The following is a 9821-nucleotide window of genomic DNA, read 5'->3' on the forward strand; positions in this document are numbered from 1 at the left end:
AACAAGGTTTTCATTCTAATTGTAACTCAGAAGCCAGAATCAATATTGTAAGTAATTATTCATTCTTAATAAAATCTGTCTGTCTGAGCTAATTTCAAATGCAGAAGCACAATTTCTAGGACAGAAAAATTATTCCTAAATTAGAAAGTACAATATAGGGCTTTTATTTATGTAAATAAAAATAGAACCCAAGTCATTGAATTCTTATAATAACTACTGAATTTCAGTGTATTAAAATTTCAATAACCCAGTCTTTCTTATCCACCTCCAGCAACCTCAATTTGTAATCATCCCAATTTCTAGTGTGTATACATGTGTATATGTATATGAAAACACAAAGAATGATAGACTTTCCTTTTCTTCTATTTTATGGGGTCTTTTTTCACACACCAAACATCCTATGAATTGGCATGAAATTTGAATTTTAATTACTTTTTCATCTTTCAGATTAACATTCACCTGGTTGCTTCTTTCTATTTGAATTTCCTGCTTTTATAATCATGTAATCTTAATTTACATAACTCAATTAAGTTTCAAAAGCAATTCAGGAATATACTTGTCACATGAAAAATGTAAGTGTATGTGCACTGCCTCAGAGAAAACCTAGGCATTGTCTGTGTCCCCAAAGCAGAAATACTGAATAAAAGTTAAAGATATTCAAACCATAAAATAACTGAACTATTTTCTTCTATTTTCTTCCTTCATGGTAACTCGGGTGATACTTTTAGGTCTATTTCTTTTCTTTTATAAACGTGGTTGTCACATGGATGATTCCATTACAGATGTGTAACAGAAGTGCACACAAACAAGCATCCTCTACAGCCCTTCCACACAACTAAACCAAGCATCTACAGGGAACATGAAGCTTGAGCATCGCCCACCTCCTCTTCAACTTGCCCATCTGCCTGCACATCGTTTTCTGGTTCTTAACTTATAACAATAAAAGAAAAAGTGGACTGATTTATTTGGTGTCTGTGCTATAAGACAGAAAATGATAATAATTTTTTCTCATGTCTGTACATTATAAAGCCTTGAAGTATTTTTGGGAACTACTATTACAGCAACTGGATATGTAGTAAACATATTTTTTCCTAAATACATATATTTAAAAAAATGCTAAGACAGTTGAAACAGACACACACACACACACACACACACACACACACACACACACCATTTGGAGAAAGTTTTCTTTTCCATGTTGGGACTACTTTTACACTTAAAACTCAGCTTAAGAACCTTTCTTGGTAGCTGTTTGCCATAGTCTTTGGCAATTTCCTTTAGTTGTTTGCTAGTCTTTTAAAATGATAATTGACAATGATGATGACCCTTAGATGACCTATAGTGTACTATGCTAGCGTCTACTCTAAGTATTTTCCAAGATTAATCCATGCATTCCTCACACCAACCTCCCATAACATTTGTGCATTTTCCTGGTGAGTAAAGGCATTCACCAATAAATGGTAAATGACCACAAAGCTAGCAAGTGTAAAACCTGTTACTGAAATCTATTCAGGAAGTTGTCTCCTGTGCCAAGGCATTCAAGGCTATTTCCCACTTTCTCTTCTATCAGGTTCAGTGTCACTGCATTTATGTTGAGGTCTGATCCACTTGGACTTGAGTTTTGTGCAGGGTGGTAGATATGGATCTGTTTTCATGGTTCTATACATGCCATCATCCAGTTATGCCAGCACCATCTGTTGGAGATGCTTTCTTTTTTCATTGTACAATTTTGGCTTCTTTGTCAAAAATCAGATGTCCATAAATGTGCTTATATATGTCTTTGTCTTTGATTTAATACATTGACCCAACTGTCTGTTTTTATGTCAATACTATGCTATTTTAACACTAACTCTGTGGTAGAGCTTAAGATGAAGGATGATGATACATCCAGCAGTTTTTCTTATACATGATTGTTTTAGATATTGTGTGTTTTCTGTTTTTCCATGTGAAGTTGGTAGTGGTGGTGGTGTGTGTTTCCCTTTCTTGGGTTTTGCTAGTGTAGAATTATCTATTGCCTGCATTTTCATGGGTGTTGCCAACTTCCTAGGATTGGAGGTTTCTTTCTAGTACCTTCTGTAGGACTGGATTTTTGCATATATATTGACTGAATTTTGATATTGTCATAAAATATTTTCTTTCAAAAATATGGAATGTTTCATGAGTTTGCATGCCATCCTTGTGCAGGGGCTGTGCTATCTTGCTCTTCTTCTCTGTGTCTTTCCAGTTTTAGTATATGTGCTGCTGAAGTGAGCCCAGCTGTAGTTTTCTGTAATAGTCTCAGTCTATTGTAAAGAGAAGTTTTCTAGGTGATAGGTGAACTGTAACCAACATCTTGTTTTCTTTCTTAAATCCCCTTGCTCTGTCACCTACATACACAAACACATACACACACACACACACACACACACACACACACACACACACACATCCACACACACACCCCATAAACACAGTGTCCAGTACCAATACAGGTTCATTTCATGTCCTTTTAAAACTAAACTTTGTTATATTTATTCTTTATAGAAATATTATTTTTAAAAAGCCCTAAATGAGTTTCAACGTAATTACAACAGTGATTTCACTGAGAATATTTTTCAGATTCTTCTAACATCTGCTCAGGCAGCGAGTGATTCCAAATGAGTGTTTACTCCACAGGAAACAATCTAGTCATCGTCTGAAAATGTCACCCTTCTGGAAATGCATGCACGTGCAAATGTCCACTCTTTATTGACATAAAGTTTCTGCATTGAAAGGGCTAGGGAGGAGATTTTTCAGACACACCAACTGAAAAAAAAGTATGATTTTTTCCAAAGTCAGGGCTCACTTTTGACTATTCTCAAGTAATTAAATCCAGGAAAAAGTCATCACTATGAATAATCCCTTCAGCTACTTCATGTTCATGGAAAATCGCACCTGAACACGTCCAGAGAGAATCTGAGAGCTATGGGAATTGTCCTTAAGAAACACTTTAAGCCCTTTCAAAAACAGAAAAATGAAAGAAATAGAACAAGTCAAAAATTCTGTATACTAATTGGGTTTTGGTTCCATGTCTCATTTGTGCCAATCTGCTCTTTGTGATAATTATCTGTTCTTAGGAAAAATGGCAGAACTGTAGTGAGAATAATATTCCAAGAAAGTAATATGTGAGTAGAAAATTAGGCTCTACTACTAGGGATAGATCTAATTCATTACCAATCACCATTATAACATTTCAATGAGAGAATAACTGGACAATGAATGCAGAGTTTGGTTAGAATGTGAAGTAAGTGTGTGTGTGTGTGTGTGTGTGTGTGTGTGTACATTCTTTGACTCTTGCCAGGTGGAACTACACTACTTTACCTGGCCTCAACTGTTTTATTAAAAACACTTGTCTGATGGCTGGATTCAAGCCTGGGCAACCCCATGAATGCATGGGAACATGGGATGCAACTGGAGACTCGGTATAAGCCAGTACATATCTATATATCATTTTAGGTCCTGTATTTTCTTTTTACAACACAGGGTTTCTCTGTAAGTTTGGAACCTGTCCTGGAACTAGTTCTTGTAGACCAGGCTGGCCTCAAACTCACAGAGATCTGCCTACCTTTGCCCCCTGAATGCTGGGATTAAAGCGTGTGCCACCACCACCCGGCTTTTAAAGGTCATTTTTAAGAAACTTTGTTATATTTATGCTTTATAGAAGCATTATTTTTTAAAAGTCCTAAATGGGTTTCACTCCTAACCCAGCAAAGGATGCACTTGTGCACTTCACAGGAGAAAGCATCTCTACCAGAGAACAGTTTCCATCTGTTCATCAGCACCCATCAAAACCCCATCTTCCTCTTTCTCCCTTCCACACAAACACAGAGACCTGAAAGCCTATTTAAATGGATAGTTTAAGAAAATCAGCTCTTCCCACATTACTGGAGAGGTTCCTCAGTTAACTTTTGAAAGCCATTTGAAAAGCTGCTGGTCTCAGTTTATCCAAACCCACTGAACTCAGACGTGGTTGTCAGTCACAAAATGCTTTCTGGAGATAAGTCAACGGGGTGTAACTGTAATAGCGCACAATTTAATGTCAGTTTTTAATATGCCATTTCTACTAATCTTCTACACCATAGATTGTTCTCTCTGAGGCAGGTAGTGAGAAGAATATAAACTCCTAGGGGTGTTTCTGTCATGTCCTAGCAGCGCATGTCAAATACAGCATTCGGTGGAGCGTGTCCAGAGAGGAAGAAAAACTCCCATTGCTCCTGCTTTGGACCTTTGCAGGCTGCCTGGTCTCCCTGCTGTGCCCTCCACACACCTCAATCTTCCGCCTGTCTGTGCCCTGGTGAAATTCCCCAAAGTCCTCTGTATTCTGAAAGCCTCCTCTTAGCGTTTATGAAAACAATCGGTTTCTCATTCCTTTGTTCCCTAAACCTTTCCCCATCCTCAATATTGCAAACAGAAGCCTACTAACTGAGTACATGCTTCTGACATCTGGTCCTATATGCCAACAGGTAACAGTGAGTCTGTGCTTCTTTGACCCTCAGTATAATGCCAGGGAACATAGACACAGCTAGAGGCCCTGGCACCTGATCTTCCTTTAGCAGAAACTATTGTAGCTCCCACCTCTGAGCCACAACTAGTTACCATCTCTGGTTACTATATTGTTAAAAAGCAGAATCATCTTTTTTTGTGGTAATTAAAAAGTGCCTCATATTAATTATTCCTCATTTGTATATACACAGACATGTATAAAGACACATTTCATAGATATTTTTCCCACCAATGAAGTTTCAGTGACCAGATATTATTTCTTCTGTGGGTGATAAAAAAAACCCAATAATTTATATTTAATGGTGTAGGAGGTCCTTCTGTATTTGTGTTGCTTTCATTGCTTAAAGAAAGAAACTGCCTTGGCCTTTTGATAGGGCAGCACTTAGACAGGCTGGAAGACAGAACTGAATGCTGGGAGGAGGAAGGCAGACAGGGAGAGTTGCCATGGAGTCATCAGAGTCAGACATGCTGAATCTTCTCCAGTAAGCCATGACCTCATGGTGTTACACAGATTGGTAGATATGGGTTAGATCAGGATGTGAGAGTTGGCCAAGAAGAGGCTAGATATAATGGGCCAGGCAGTAATGTAATTAATACAATTTCTGTGTGGTTATTGTGGGGGTTAAGCTAGCTAGGTGACTGGGACGCAGCCCACTCCTTCTACTACAATTTAAATTCTTACTTACCTAGTAATTGAATCTAAGAGAGATGGGAGAAATGAAAGACTAAGTTCTATTTTAATAAAACTTGAAATTTATGCAACTACTACTAAGTCCCTACTTATGAAAGACATAATAGCAACTAGAATATGGAGCTGATTTTTGAAAAATTTACCTTTGGGAGCAGGTTCAAGATGTCTACATTGTAATGAACACAGAAAGCTGGGTCAATATCGAAGTCAAAAGTTACCTCTGACCAGGACTGTGGAGGGAGGAATAAAAAGCAAAACTGAAGAACACCATCACCACCACCACACAGGAAAAAAAAAAAAATAGAAATGATAGCCTGCAAGTTCTAGTGATTTCAGAAAGAAAGAAACATTAGGCCGCCTTGGCTACAACTCATCTGTCTGCAAAGTAACTCCTTGGGCCATCACCATAGAGGAAATGGGGCTTCCTCTACCAGGAGAGAAGAGTGGCTGGCTGTAGGAGAACAGAGTAGGTGTTGGTCAGGTAACTGCAAATGGGATTTGCTGTGACATCTTGAGTGTGAGACATTCAGCAAACACGGAGGATGATGCTGGGGGAAGAACTTGGACACTTTTTAGTTTGTCCCGTTCAGCTTGGTGTCTAATTATAAGTACCTAAGGGATGCTTCAGACATGTATATATCCACTAATACAAGGAAGAATGGCAACAGTTGGGAGTTAGGTTGTTACTTATTTTCCTTTGTAGAAAACTGGCAGCCTAGAGGACATTATAAAGAATAGAAACGGATAGTACTTGTGTTGAAATTAATCCCTTCTCCGTAATCACTGCGCCCTGGTCAGTTCTCATACTCTGACTTTCAAGTGCTGGTTCTCCAGCCACTGGAGTCAGACAGGATTTACTCACCAAGCTGAGAAGCCATAACGAGCACACCTTTGTAAAGTCTCCTCTGCAGGCAGCTTTCTGAATTGAAGCCATGACACAAAGCTGATCTAGGAGAGATCAGAGGATCTTCCAACAAGAATGTAGCCAGCCCCAGCTCTCCACAGCACTGGTTCCTAGTTTCCACAGGAAGAGGGCTTGCAATCGAGCCCATTTCAAAGAGCTATGCCTTGGAGCGTGTTTGGTTCTGAGACCTTTGATCCTGACTTGAGCGAACCAAAAATACTTTCTGGTTCTGTCACTGGTAATTGGTACATTCCTAACAGACCAGCAACTGCTTAGAAATTATGATATATCTTAAGAGAACTGAGAAATGTATGTGTAAGTTTATTTCACTGGAGCTACAATAAAGCCAGAAGATTGAATAAAAATAAATAAGAAACTGCAACTTTGCAGACTAAAGATTCACCTTCCCTTTAGTGCATTTAGTGCCTACACTTGGTGCTTCCATACACCACCAAAAGCTAGGACGGGTCCAGAGATGTTCTGCTGCTTAGCTACAATCTAACTGGGGAAAAACAGAAGCAGAAAAATAGGCCTTCATACAATGTATCCTATGAGAGCCACGGGACTTGAGGGGAAACTCACATAGGCACACAGTAGAGAATTAAAGATCTAGTCACCAGGGAGAGATTGACTAGATGGCAAAGGTCAAGCCTAGGCTATGCTTTGAAGACAGCTAAGACTTCAAGTTTGGCATAGACAGAGATCATGCAGGAAAGGCAATTGCATAAGCAAATCCATCCATAGAGAAAAGTGAGGTCCACACTCAGGAACGGCATGCGTTCTCTTCTGTTTGCCTCACTGAGTCAGACAGTGCGTCTCCTGACAACCTGAGCTGAGAGTAACAGAAAGCCAGGTTCTATCCCATCAGCCCCCACAGAGCTTTGTTCCACGGGCACTGACTCATAAAACCACCAGTGGGGGGCCAGGCACATCCCCCGCCTCAGTGTGCTTTATGGCAACGGGCATCTTCCTAGGGATCGTGACACATACATATTGAATAGCTCTTCAGGTCTATGAAAAGGAACAACAAACCCTCTTGCAGCAACATTTCCAGTCTGGACTCACTAGTACCTTGTTCTGTCCCCACACAGTAAAGTGTGAATAATTACAATACTTATCTTGTGACTCTGCAGCAGGGTAGCATGTGGTGACAGATATTGTTGCTACAATATTCTTCTGTTGAATATGAGGTTACCAAAGGCATAAGTCAAGCGTGCACTAGAATGCGGGGGGACAGTGTTATTAAGCTATTAAGCTGGGGTTCTTCTCCAGTAGACGCAGAGGGAGACGGAGGAACACAGGAATATACACACAGAGGCAGCCTGGGGGGGAACTGCTCTGTTACACAAACCAAGAAGCTGTTGCACTGAGGCAGGGGAGGGCCAAACAGCAGGTCACTTTTCATCGTCCTGTCACTTTCAGGAAATGCCAAAAAGTAAAAATAAAAGATACAACAAGAGTTTTTTCCGTGGACTAAGCCAGCAGCAGCGACCTCAACAGGAAACACTTCTTAAAAGTGACAGACTCTAAGGGATTGTCAGAAAGCACACAACTCTGTAGGAGAGCAGTAAGTGAACTACATGACCAAGAAATGCCAAAGAGAGGAGGAGAAATGTTTATTCTGAAGCAAAATGGCTCCTGCTCATCTCTTGCTTCTGTGTTTAGTGAAAGCAAAAGAAAATCAGTACACATTCTGTCACATACACAACACAGAGGAAGAGATCTCCTAGTTAGCCATAAATTTGATGTGTCCTAGCAAGGAACCAGGGAAAGACAACACTGGATATAGAGATTCTTCCCCTTTTCCCTTGAAGAGGTAAAACTAGTTAGAATAAAATTCTCATTTTGCAAATATAAGGAAACGTATATCATCCCAATTATCCTTTAAGAAAGTACGGCTTTACAGAAGGAAATCAAGGGACGACAGAATTTAAATGATTTATACAAAAAATAAATAAATACTCGCTGTTAATGGAAGCAGCATTTAAATCTAGCTTTTGTGACCCAACGATTTCCCATAATTCTAACCAAGGGACTTGCTGGCAGTGTGCTTTATTTTTTTATTTTTCTTAAAGCATTGCCACACCTCCTGCTGTGCCCTTGGTTGCCTAGAAAATTCTATTTGGGCTTCACATTTTCTCTTGGCCGTTAGTCAAAAAACAGTCCAAATGCGGCTGTGTCGTAAATCACCGCAGGCCTTACAGCATAGCATTATGATCCCTACAGAAAGAAGGGCCCCACATCTGAAGAGGAATAAAAACCGAAGAGGAAAGACTTGTTTACCTCTCTCAGCTCATAAACGTGACAAGCGACAAGATCATGTAATAAGTTTATACTTTTTTTCCAGGATAAGTAAATATAACATTGAGAGCATTCCCTATCATTAAATTGATATAGATTCTAAAATGGTGTGTATGTGTTTGGTATGTGCATATATACATAGAGGTATGCACACATACACACTGGTTCATGCATGTGAAGGCCAGAGGTAGATGCAGGGTTTTCCTTTATTGCTCTCTACATTGTGAGATGGGGTCTCAGTGAACACGCAGGTCACAGATTCAGGTAGACTAGCTAGCCAGCAAACCCCAGGTGTCTGTCTTTCTTGGCTACCCCATACTAGGATTACTGATGCACACAGATCTTGGTCTGGCTTTTGTGTGGGTGCTGGAGGTCACACCCAGGGCTGCAAGCTTGCACAGCATGCATTTTACTGGCTGAGTCACCACCACCCCTGGCCCCAGTGTTTACATTTTTGAAGAGAACGCTGACTTGTGTTTTCTTCAGTGCAGTTAATTCTGCTCTGGGAAAACACTATGCGGTTACCACTTCAACAAACCCAGTTGCTGTTCTATCTTTGCTCTCTGTCCGGTTACATTCCAAGCCCCATCAACTCTACTTCGGGAATGTCCCTCCTTGTTCCGTACTCAGCACCGCTGTGGCATTTCTCGTTTTCTCATCTTGCTGTTAAACTTACTGCTCTTTTCAGCTTTTATTTCCCATCACTAATACTCATTCTTTGTAGTGAGACTGTCACCAGCTGAAGTAGATTCACAGACCTGTGGTGCTGTTCAAAAACACGCAGTGGTTTTCCACAGTACTTCAAGTTTAGCGCAAAAGCATTTCCTTCCAAGGCATCCCGTAATATGGCATAATGGTAACTTCCCACTTGCCACTAGATAAAATGGCCTAATGGCAATTCTCAAACAATCCTTACATCATCTTGTTTCAAAGATTTTCTATCCCTTCTATAAAGCAACCAAAGAATTTCTTTTCAAAATCTTCAAGAGCCATCTTGTATCTCTTTGAAAAATACACTAAGCTCTTCATTAAATAATTTACAAGCTTGATCCACTTACTTTATTAATTATGCCTTCATTGAAAGGATTATATGTCTTCTAAGTCTAGTCTATCTGCAGGAGAGGTGATTCTGTTGAAAGTGGTCTGACCAGTCTCCGCATCTGTAAGTATGTGTGGTTTCCTTGTGAAAGAGCATGAAACAGGGATTTCTTGGTCTCAGAAGAAACCTGCAGGAGAGCAAGCACAAGGACTCCACAAGAGCAGAGGAAGCCAGACAGAGGCAGCTCCGAGAGAAACCGGTCCTGAGCCTCCTTCTGTGGTAAGAGCAGACAAGCCTCTAGAGTCGAGGCCATCCCACAGAGATATCTAGAGTCGAGGCTATCCCACAGAGATATCTAGAGT

General features: G+C 40.1%; 1 protein-coding gene and 1 pseudogene across 2 annotated transcripts in view; both read right to left on the bottom strand.

Annotated features, from left to right (window-relative positions):
- Positions 1-9821, bottom strand: part of Prkg1 (protein kinase cGMP-dependent 1) — a 1110226-nt gene that overhangs the window by 887746 nt on the left and 212659 nt on the right. The gene's annotated exons all lie outside the window — the stretch shown is intronic.
- Positions 2143-2257, bottom strand: LOC113456601 (annotated as a pseudogene).

Source organism: Microtus ochrogaster, chromosome 8 (assembly GCF_000317375.1).
Source record: "Microtus ochrogaster isolate Prairie Vole_2 chromosome 8, MicOch1.0, whole genome shotgun sequence".
Taxonomy (NCBI): domain Eukaryota; kingdom Metazoa; phylum Chordata; class Mammalia; order Rodentia; family Cricetidae; genus Microtus; species Microtus ochrogaster.